General features: G+C 53.2%; 1 protein-coding gene across 1 annotated transcript in view; it reads left to right on the forward strand.

Annotated features, from left to right (window-relative positions):
• The window catches only part of LOC140422160 (uncharacterized), a 76,202-nt gene that overhangs the window by 28,290 nt on the left and 36,215 nt on the right, over positions 1 to 11,697 (forward strand). The window lies entirely within an intron of this gene.

The raw sequence follows: 11,697 nt of genomic DNA on the forward strand, positions 1-11,697 counted from the left end.
CGTCCCAAAGTGCTTTACAGCCAATGAAGTACTTTTGAAGTGTAGTCACTGTTGTAATGTAGGAAACACAGCAGCCATTTTACACACAGCAAGATCCCACACACAGCAATGTGATAATGAGCAGATGATCTGGTTTTAGTGATGTTGATTGAGGGATAAATATTGACCAGGACACTGGGGATAACTCCCCTGCTCTTCTTCAAAATAGTGGCTGTGGAACTTTTACACCCACCTGGGAGGGACAGACAGGACCTCAGTTTAACATCTTATTTGAAAGTAGCTGTTCTGACAGTGCAGCACCCCCTCAGTGCTGGGACGAGGAATGTTGGATGTGATTTCTGTCCTCAGGTCCATGGAGTAGGATTTGAATCCACAACCTTCTGACTCCGAGGTGAGAGAGCTGCCCACTGAGCCACGGCTGACACTATAGACAATACAAAATTAGAAAGGGGGATATCCGGTGGCGGCCACGGTGTGAGTGGTCGCACATTTGGTGGCTCCCGCCCGTGGTGGAATATTCTGACTTTTTCCCTTGTTAATGGGTGGATTTGTTGATTTATAAAGTTGCAGGAGGAGTGGAACAAAGAACAAAGAAATGTACAGCACAGGAACAGGCCCTTCGGCCCTCCTAGCCTGTGCCGACCATGCTGTTCGACTAAACTACAATCTTCTACACTTCCTGGGTCCGTATCCCTCTATTCCCATCCTATTCGTGTATTTGTCAAGATGCCCCTTAAATGTCACTATCGTCCCTGCTTCCACCACCACCTCCGGTAGCGAGTTCCAGGCACCCACTACCCTCTGTGTAAAAAAACTTGCCTCGTACATCTGCTCTAAACCTTGCCCCTCTCACCTTTAACCTATGCCCCCTAGTAATTGTCCCTTCTACCCTGGGGAATAGCCTCTGACTATCAACTCTGTCTATGCCCCTCAGAATTTTGTAGACCTCTGTCAGGTCGCCCCTCAACCTCCGTCGTTCCAGTGAGAACAAACCGAGTTTATTCAACCGCTCCTCATAGCTAATGCCCTCCATACCAGGCAACATTCTGGTAAATCTCTTCTGCACCCTCTCTAAAGCCTCCACATCCTTCTGGTAGTGTGCCAACCAGAATTGAACACTACACTCCAAGTGTGGCCTAACTAAGGTTCTATACAGCTGCAACATGACTTGCCAATTCTTATACTCAATGCCCCGGCCAATGAAGGCAAGCATGCCGTATGCCTTCTTGACTACCTTCTCCACCTGTGTTGCCCCTTTCAGTCACCTGTGGACCTGTACACCTAGATCTCTCTGACTTTCAATACTCTTGAGGGTTCTACCATTCACTGTATATTCCCTACCTGCATTAGACCTTCCAAAATGCATTACCTCACATTTGTCCGGATTAAACTCCATCTGCCATCTCTCCACCCAAGTCTCCAAACAATCTAAATCCTGCTGTATCCTCTGACAGTCCTCATCGCTATCTGCAATTCCACTAACCTTTGTGTCGTCTGCAAACTTACTAATCAGACCAGTTACATTTTCCTCCAAATCATTTATATATACTACAAACAGCAAAGGTCCCAGCACTGACCCCTGCGGAACACCACTGGTCACAGCCTTCCAATTAGAAAAGCATCCTTCCATTGCTACTCTCTGCCTTCTATGACCTAGCCAGTTCTGTATCCACCTTGCCAGCTCACCCCTGATCTCGTGTGACTTCACCTTTTGTACTAGTCTACCATGAGGGACCTTGTCAAAGGCCTTATTGAAGTCCATATAGACAACATCCACTGCCCTACCTGCATCAATCACCTTTGTGACCTCCTCGAAAAACTCTTATCAAGTTAGTGAGACACGACCTCCCCTTCACAAAACCATGCTGCCTCTCACTAATACGTCCATTTGCTTCCAAATGGGAGTAGATCCTGTCTCGAAGAATTCTCTCCAGTAATTTCCCTACCACTGAAGTAAGGCTCACCGGCCTGTAGTTCCCTGGATTATCCTTGCTACCCTTCTTAAACAGAGGAACAACATTGGCTATTCTCCAGTCCTCCGGGACATCACCTGAAGACAGTGAGGATCCAAAGATTTCTGTCAAGGCCTCAGCAATTTACTCTCCAGCCTCCTTCAGTATTCTGGGGTAGATCCCATCAGGCCCTGGGGACGTATCTACCTTAATATTTTTTATGACGCCCAACACCTCGTCTTTTTGGATCTCAATGTGATCCAGGCTATCTACACACCCTTCTCCAGACTCAACATCTACCAATTCCTTCTCTTTGGTGAATACTGATGCAAAGTATTCATTTAGTACCTCGCCCATTTCCTCTGGCTCCACACATAGATTCCCTTGCCTATCCTTCAGTGGGCCAACCCTTTCCCTGGCTACCCTCTTGCTTTTTATGTACGCATAAAAAGCCTTGGGATTTTCCTTAACCCTATTTGCCAATGACTTTTCGTGACCCCTTCTAGCCCTCCTGACTCCTTGCTTAAGTTCCTTCCTACTTTCCTTATGTTCCACACAGGCTTTGTCTGTTCCCAGCCTTTTAGCCTTGACAAATTCCTCCTTTTTCTTTTTGACGAGGCCTACAAGGACAGAGGGTACCACCGGTGGATATATTTGTGGACCAGAAGTTGTCTAAAAAGAAAGGAACAGTTGGAGATAGTTGGGGTGGTGCCTGCGACACAGGAGAAGGTGGCGGACGGTCAGGGACTGATCCTGCCCTCTCAATGGTCGACGGAGCAGCTGGTGGGCTTTCTGAACAAGAAGTTCACCCAGCAGAGGAAGGAGAATCTGAAGGACCTGGCTAGGGTGGTGGACCTGATTAAAAGCGGGATCGAACGTCTGGAGACAAGGCTGGAGGCCCAGAGCCAGGCGATCTGGAAGGTGGAGGAGATGGTGGGGTAGCACAAGAAGCAGCTCACTTCAATGGCAGCGGAGATGGGGTTGATGCGGGATAATCAGAGGTGGCTGCAGGAGAAAGTGGAGGACCTGGTGAATCGGTCTCGCAGGCAAAACCTGCGGATCATGGGACTCCTGGAGGGCAGCGAGGGAGCGGACGCTGGCACGTGTGAGGCTCGCTTGTTTGAGAAGTTGCTGGGTGAGGGGACATTTGAACGCCACTTGGAAGTGGATCGGGCACACAGGGCGCTGATGAGGAAGCCGCAGGGGAGCGAGACGCTGAGGGCGGTGGTGGTGCGGCTGCACCAGTTCCTGATAAGGAGCGGATCCTGAGGTCAGGCAGGCGAGGTGATGTACCTGGGAGGGCAGTGAAATCCGCGTGTACCAGGACCTGGGTGCAGAGCTGGCCAAGAGGAGAGCGGGCTTCAACAAAGTGAAGGCGGCCCTCTTTAAGAAGGGGGTGAAATAACTTCCGGATGCGGCGATGCGGAGCTAAGCCGCACGATTCGGCAGCTCCCACGATCACGGACTTTCGGGCTCTCTAGAAGAGCCCCAACGGGAATTTTTTGAAGACGTTCCGTGTGGGAAGGGGAGAGTGAGGTCCTCCTTCACTGTTTATGGATCAGACAAGAAGTGAAACGGCCAAAAAAGTGGCGTTGGAGCAACGGGAGAAGCAAGGGAAGAAAAACAAGATGGCGGCGGCCGGAGATAAAGTGGAATATGGGCCGGAGCTGCAAGAGTTCATTAAGCGCTGTTTTGAGGAGCTGCGGAAAGAGATGCTGGCGCCTATGCGGTCGGCGATTGAAGGATTGGGGATGACCCAGAAGGCCCACGAGGTAAAGATCCAGGAGGTGCAGAAAAAAGTTAACGGGAACGAGGATGAGATCTTGAGCCTGGCGGTGAGGGTGGAGGCGCACGAGGCGCTGCACAAGAGGTGGGCGGGAAGATACGAAGACCTGGAGAACAGGTCGAGGAGAAAGAATCTTCGGATCCTGGGTCTGCTGAGGGAGTGGAGGGGGCCGATGCCAGGGCATATGCGAGCACGATGCTCGAGTCGATGATGGGCGCGGAGGCCCCTTCGAGGCCTTTGGAGCTGGATGGGGCACACCGGGTGCTGGCGAGGAGGCCCAAGGCTAATGAGGTTTCACCGGATCACGGACAGAGAGAGGGTCTTGAAATGGGCCAAGAAAGAGCGGAGCAGCAGCTGGGAGAATGCGGAGATCCGAATATACCCGGACTGGAGCACGGAGGTAGCAAAGAGGAGAGCGGGTTTCAACCGGGCCAAGGCGGTGCTGCACCGGAAAAGAGTGAGATTCGGAATGCTGCAGCCAGCGCGATTGTGGGTCACATTCAAGGATCAACATCACTATTTGAAACGCCTGAGGAGGCTTGGACCTTTATTCAAACTGAAAAGTTGGACTCAAACTGAGGGTTTGTGAGGGTGGGGGGTGGTTTGATGTTTGTTGCACATGGGGTGTTAATCACGCGCAGGAAATGTTCCACGGGCTGGGGGGTGGATGGGAATGGGGAAAGGGACCGGGTGAGTAGACCGTACGAGACGGCGGGCGCTGGTGCTGGAGGGAGAGGAGGCTCGGGGATGGGGGAAATGAGACAAGGCCGCGACAGGAGCTGCGGCAGAGGGGGCGGGGCAGGCTTAGGAAAGCACGGGCTTTTTCCCGCGCCAGGGAAAGACGGGTGGGGGGGGGGGGGGGGGAACGGAGGAGCGAACACTGATTGGGAGATTCCCACACGGGGGGGTCAATGGGACGGCGGGGGAAGCCGGGGTCAGCAGGAGTCAGCTGACTTACGGGAGTGCTATGGGGGGAGCAAAAGAGCTAGACACGGGTCTAGCGGGGAGGGGGGGGGGGGTGAAATAGGGTTGCTGCTGCACTGGCCGAAGGGGAATGGGACACAGAAGAGGTGGGCGGGGGTCTCCCGTCTGGGGGACTGGAGGGTGAGGGCGGCGCGGGCATGGGACTGGCCTAGAAAAGGAGATGGCTAGCTGGTAAAGAGGGCCCGAGTGTTCGCGCACTTAAAGGGACTGAAGGCAGACGTGGTCATGCTCCAGGAGACACATTTGAAGGTGGCGGATCAGGTCAGGTTAAGAAAGGGATGGGTAGGACAGGTATTCCATTCGGGGCTGGATGCGAAGAACAGAGGGGTGGCAATATTGGTGGGGAAGCGGGTGTCGTTTGAGGCCAAGAATATCATAGAGGACAATGGAGGTCGATACGTGATGGTGAGCGGTAAGTTGCAGGGGAGGTGGGTGGTATTGGTAAATGTATACGCCCCAAACTGGGACGATGCCGGATTCATGAAGCGCATGTTGGGGCGCATTCCGGACCCGGAGGTAGGAAGCTTGATAATGGGCGGGGATTTTAATACGGTGTTGGACCCAGCACTGGCTCGCTCCAGATCTAGGACTGTAAAGAGGCCGGCTGCGGCCAAGGTGCTTAGGGGGTTTATGGATCAGATGAGGGGAGTGGACCCGTGGAGGTTTGCCAGGCCGCAGGCCAGGGAATTTTCTTTTTTCTCCCACGTGCACAAAGCCTACTCCCGGATAGATTTTTTTGTTCTGGGCAGGGCGCTGATCCCGAAAGTGGAGGGAACGGAGTATTCGGCCATAGCCATTTCAGATCACGCCCCGCACTGGGTGGAACTGGAGTTGGGAGAGGAGAGGGACCAACGCCCGTTGTGGCGGTTGGATGTGGGACTGCTGGCGGACGAGGTGGTGTGTGGGAGGGTGAGGGGGTGTATTGAAAGGTACTTGGAGGCCAACGACAACGGGGAGGTGCGGGTGGGGGTGGTATGGGAGGCGCTGAAGGCGGTGATCAGGGGAGAGCTAATCTCCATCAGGGCTCATAGGGAGAAGATAGAGGGCATGGAAAGGGAGAGGTTAGTGGGGGAGATTTCAAGAGTGGACAGGAGATACGCAGATGCTCCTGAAGAGGAATTACTTAGGGAAAGGCGACGCCTCCAGATGGAGTTTGACCTGTTGACCACAGGGAAGGCAGAGGCACAGTGGAGGAAAGCGCAGGGGCCAACGTACGAGTATGGGGAGAAGGCGAGTCGGATGCTGGCACACCAGCTCCGTAAGAGGATGGCAGCGAGGGAAATAGGTGGAGTCAAGGATGGAAGGGGAGCTACGGTGCGGAGTGCGACAAAAGTAAATAAGGCATTCAAGGCCTTCTATGAGGAGCTGTACAGATCCCAGCCCCCAGCGGGGGAAGAGGGGATGAGACGATTCTTGGACCAACTGAGGTTCCCGAGGGTGGAGGAGCAGGTGGCGGCTGGTTTGGGGGCATCAATTGGGTTGGAGGAGCTGAGCAAAGGTCTGGGGAGTATGCAGGCAGGGAAGGCCCCGGGACCGGACGGGTTCCCGGTTGAGTTCTGTAGGAAGTACGTAGACCTGTTGGCCCCGTTGCTAGTGAGGACTTTAAATGACGCAAGGGAGGGAGGGACCCTGCCCCCGACAATGTCGGAGGCCACGATCTCTTTGATCCTGAAGCGGGACAAGGACCCACTGCAATGTGGGTCGTACAGGCCGATCTCGCTCCTCAACGTGGATGCTAAGTTGCTGGCAAAAGTGCTGGCTACGAGGATCGAGGACTGTGTCCCGGGGGTGATTCACGAGGACCAGACGGGATTTGTAAAGGGCAGGCAGTTAAATACCAATGTGCGGAGGCTCCTAAACGTGATAATGATGCCATCGGTGGAGGGAGAGGCGGAGATAGTGGCAGCTATGGACGCGGAGAAGGCCTTTGACCGAGTAGAGTAGGAGTACCTCTGGGAAGTGCTGCGTAGGTTTGTGTTCGGGGGAGGGTTTATTAGTTGGGTTAAGCTCCTTTACAGAGCCCCGGTGGCGAGTGTGGTTACGAATCGGCGGAGGTCGGAGTATTTTCAGCTGTATCGTGGGACGAGGCAGGGGTGCCCCCTGTCCCCCCTGTTGTTTGCATTAGCAATTGAACCCTTGGCCATGTCATTAAGGGAGTCTAGGAAATGGAGGGGGGTGGTCCGAGGGGGAGAGGAGCATAGAGTGTCGCTTTATGCAGACAACCTGTTGCTGTATGTGGCAGATTCAGTGGAGGGGATGGTGGAGGTCATGCAGACTCTAAGGGAGTTTGGGGATTTTTCGGGCTATAAGCTTAATGTAGGGAAGAGTGAGCTTTTTGTAGTACAGTCAGGAGACCAGGAAAGGGGGATAGACGATCTACCGCTGAGGAGGGCGGAAAGGAGCTTTCGGTACCTGGGGATCCAAATAGCTAGGAGTTGGGGGGCCCTACATAAACTGAATCTGACGAGGCTGGTGGAGCAGATGAAGGAGGACTTCAAACGATGGGACATGTTGCCGCTCTTGCTAGCGGGTAGAGTGCAGTCGGTCAAAATGGTGGTCCTCCTGAGGTTTCTTTTTGTGTTCCAGTGCCTTCCAATTGTAATCACCAAGGCCTTTTTTAAGAGGGTAGGCAGGAGTATGATTGGTTTTGTGTGGGCGAATAAGACCCCGAGGGTAAGGAGAGGGTTTCTGGAGCGCAGTAGGGACCGAGGAGGGTTGGCGCTGCCGAATCTGGGTGGCTACTACTGGGCAGCAAATGTGGCGATGATCCGTCAGTGGGTGATGGAGGGAGAGGGGGCGGCATGGAAGAGGTTGGAGATGGCGTCCTGCAAAGGAACGAGCCTGGGGGCGCTGGTGACGGCACCGCTGCCGCTCTCGCCGACAAGGTACAGCACGAGTCCGGTGGTGGCGGCAACGCTAAAGATCTGGGGGCAGTGGAGCCGACACAGGGGTGCAATGGGAGCCTCGGTGTGGTCCCAGATCAGGGGTAACCATCGGTTTGTCCCAGGGAGGATGGACGGGGGGTTTCAGAGCTGGCATCGGGCAGGGATTAGAAGAATGGGGGACCTGTTCATTGATGGGACGTTTGCGAGCCTAGGGGCACTGGAGGAGATGTTTGGGCTACCCCAGGGAAATGCTTTCAGATACATGCAGGTGAGGGCGTTTGTGAGGCGACAGGTGAGGGAATTCCCATTGCTCCCGGCACAGGAGATTCAAGATAGGGTGATCTCGGGTGTATGGGTCGGAGAGGGCAAGGTGTCGGCGATATACCAGGAGAGGAAAGAAGAGGGGGAGGCGTTGGTAGAGGAGCTGAAGGGTAAATGGGAGGAGGAGCTGGGGGAGGAGATTGAGGAGGGGCTATGGGCTGATGCCCTAAGTAGGGTTAATTCCTCTTCCTCGTGTGCCAGGCGCCTAATACAATTTAAGGTGGTTGATAGAGTGCACATGACGGGGGCGAGGCTGAGTAGGTTCTTTGGGGTGGAGGACAGATGTGGGAGGTGCTCAGGAAGACCGGCAAACCATGTCCATATGTTTTGGTCATGCCCGGCACTGGAGGGGTTCTGGAGGGGAGTGGCGGGAACAGTATCTAAGGTGGTGAAAGTCCGGGTCAAGCCAAGCTGGGGGCTCGCACTATTTGGAGTAGTGGACGAACCGGGAGTGCAGGAGGCGAAAGAGGCCGGCATTCTGGCGTTTGCGTCCCTAGTAGCCCGGCGAAGGATCTTGCTAATGTGGAAGGAGGCCTGGATAAATGATATGGCAGGATTTATCAAGTTGGAGAGGATAATGTTTGCCTTGAGAGGGTCTGCGCAGGCGTTCTACAGGTGGTGGCAACCGTTCCTAGACTATCTCGCGGAGCGTTAGATGAAGATCGGTCAGCAGCAGCAGCAACCCAGGAGGGGTGAGGCGGGGGGGGTGGGGGGGAGGGGGGGGGATGTCTTGCGTGGGGGGGGGGGGGGAGGGAGGGGGAAGGGGGGTCTGTCTGGGGGGTATTTGAGCAAGAAAATACATGAAGGATCTGGAAAACTGACATGTACGGGAGGAATCCAATGTACAAAGCTCTGTAACATATCGTTTTACTATGTTCATGTCTTGCTATGTGCGCTTTCTTTCTTTCTGTTACAGGGCGGGGGGAGGTTTTGTTTGTAAGGGTGAAAAATTGTGTTAAAAATCTTAATAAATATATTTTTTAAAAAAGAAGGGGGTGAATTTCGGTATGCTGTACCCGGCGCGCCTGTGGGTGATCTATAAGGGTCGGGAGCTGTACTTTGGGATGCCGGAGGAGGTGATGGAATTTGTCAGTGACAATGAACTGGCAGGAGAAGGGGGACACTGAATGTTTGAGGAGATGTTTGCTTTCTGTTTGTTTTTGTATTGTGTTTGGGACCATTGCTCGGAATCTGTTCTTGTTCTTTTCTTTGTGTTGGGTGGGTGTTGTTAAGTTTGCACTGGGAGGATGTTTGAGCGGAGGGGAGGGGAATCAGTGGGGTGTAAGATGCTAGGTGCCATGGGTGGGGGCTACCAGACTTGCTGGGTGGACTAGCTCACGGAAGCACAGTGGGGGGTGAGCAGGTGGTTAGTGTGTTGATGGGGTTTGGTGTTGTTATTTTGTGATGGGGGAGAGGGGGAGGTAGTGCTGACAGGGGAGGGGTCAATGATGGTGGGTGCCTGAAGGTGGGCCTGATTACATGGAACGTGAGAGATATGAATGGGCCGGTCAAGAGGGCCAGTTTGTTTGCACATTTAAAGAGTCTAATGGCGGACATAGCTCTGTTACAGGAGACACATATGAAGTTTGGGGGTCAGACTAGGCTGAGGAAAGGGTGGGTAGGGCAGGTATTCCATTCAGGATTAGATTCTAAGACGAGGGTTATGGCAATTTTGATTAACAAACGGTGGCGTTCGAAGAGGCTGACTTTGGGGGGGAGGTATCTGATGGTGAATGGGAAATTGGAGGGGATGCTGTTGGTGTTGGTGAATATTTGTGCTCCGAACTAGGACGATGTGGAGTTTATGAGGTGGGTGTTGGGGAAGATCCCTGATCTGGACTCGGATCAGTTGATAATGGGGGGGATTTGGACCCAAGGTTGGATCGGTCGAGTTCGGGGTCTATGAGGGTGTCGGCGGAGTGGGTTTCTGGAGAACATGGGGAGGGGGGGGGGGGGATCTGTGGAGGTTTGGTAGGCTGAGGGCAAAGGAATTTTTGTTCTTTTCACATGTACACAGGGTGTACTCCCGAATTGACTTTTTGGTCCTGTTGGTGGGGCGAGTCGATGTGGAGTAGTCAGCGATTGTTGCATTGCAGCGATTGTTGCATTGGATCATGCGCTGCATTGGGTTGGCTTGCGGGTGAATAAGGGAGGGGACCAGTGCCCACAATGGAGGCTAGATGTGGGGCTTTTGACAGACGAGGAGGTTTGTGAGTGGGTGAGGGAGGCCATTAGGGGGTTTGTGGAGCGAAACGACACAGGGGAGGTCTCGCGGCCACTTTGCGGGAAGCATTGAAGGCAGTAGTGAAGGGGGAGTTTATCTAGATACGGGCGCACAGGGGGAAGGCAGTGTGGCTGGAGATGGAAAGGCTAGTAGAGGTGATCCTGCAGGTGGACAGGAGGTATTCGGAGGCCCCGGAGGCGGGGCTGTTGAAGGAGCGGCAGAAGCTGCAGATGGAGATCGGATTGTTAGCCACGGGGAAGGCGGGTGGGGCAGCTGAGAAGGGCGAGAGGGACGGTTCATGAATATGGGGAGAAAGCGAGCAGGATGCTGGCGCACCAGCTGAGGAAGCAGAAGGCAGCGAGAGAGATCGGGAAAGTGAAGGACGGGAGGAAATGGGTAGTGGGAGAGGGGGTCGTGTGGGAGCGGGTGGAGGCAGCCTTGTGTAAGGACTCATGTTTAGGGGCACTGTTAACGGCACCTTTGCCGTTCTCACCGACCAGGTACTCCATAAGCCCTGAGGGTGTGGGGACAATGGCGGCAGCACATGGGGCTGGAGGGGGCGTCAGTGTGGGCACCGATATGTGGTAACCACTGGTTTGCTCCAGGGGGGCTGGATGGGGTTTTGGGGGTGGCAGCGGGCGGGGATGGAGCGATTTTGAGGATTTGTTTATAGATGGTGGCTTTCCGTGTTTGGGAGAGTTGGAGGAGGAGTTTGAACTGCCTGCTGGGAATTGGTTTGGCTACTTGTAGGTGAGGGACTTTGTGCGGAGGCAGGTTTCAACCTTTCCGTACCCACCGCCCCAGGGGCTACAGGATAAGGGAGTGTCAAAAGCGGGAGTGGTGGAGGGGAAGGTATCGGAATAAAGAACAGATAAACGCTAGATGTGATATATGTAAGAAATATAGAAGAACGCCATCCCAACCCATAGAGAGTATGCCCTCAGTGAAAGATTTTAATGAAGTTGTAGCCGTGGACCTTATGGTGAGGGATAAAGAAAAGAACATTTTCATTCACACTTTGTCAACTTGGCAACTAGGTAGGGTCAGTCGATAATTCTACACAGTAAAGAAAAGAAAATAATTGTGGACAAACAAGACCGGACGGCAGCTTTGGTGTTTTAGAGGCTAAGCACTGAAATGAACGATCCTAAAATTGAAGAAACTATTGCAGCAAACAAAACTTTGGCAAAATTAAAATTGGAGAATTGTGTTTTGAAATTCCCATCTTTAAGTAAGATTAGACAATGGAAACTGATTGTTTGCAGGGACACGTCTTATGCTAATCTCTGTGATGGCTTTTCGAGTGCAGGAGGATTTATAGTTTTCCTCCAGGGGGAGAAAGGTAAATGTTGCCCTTTGACACGGGAAACTAAAATGATAAGAAGAGTGGTAAAAAGTACATTGGCAGCAGAGACACTTGTCTTTGTGGAGGCAGTAGATATGGCATTTTTTTATATCCAAGATCCTGGCAACCATTTTCAATGGAACAGGACATTATGGGAACAATACATATAGAATGTCACATAGACAATACATATAGAGTGT

This window comes from Scyliorhinus torazame, chromosome 5 (assembly GCF_047496885.1).
Source record: "Scyliorhinus torazame isolate Kashiwa2021f chromosome 5, sScyTor2.1, whole genome shotgun sequence".
NCBI classification, from domain to species: Eukaryota; Metazoa; Chordata; class Chondrichthyes; order Carcharhiniformes; family Scyliorhinidae; genus Scyliorhinus; species Scyliorhinus torazame.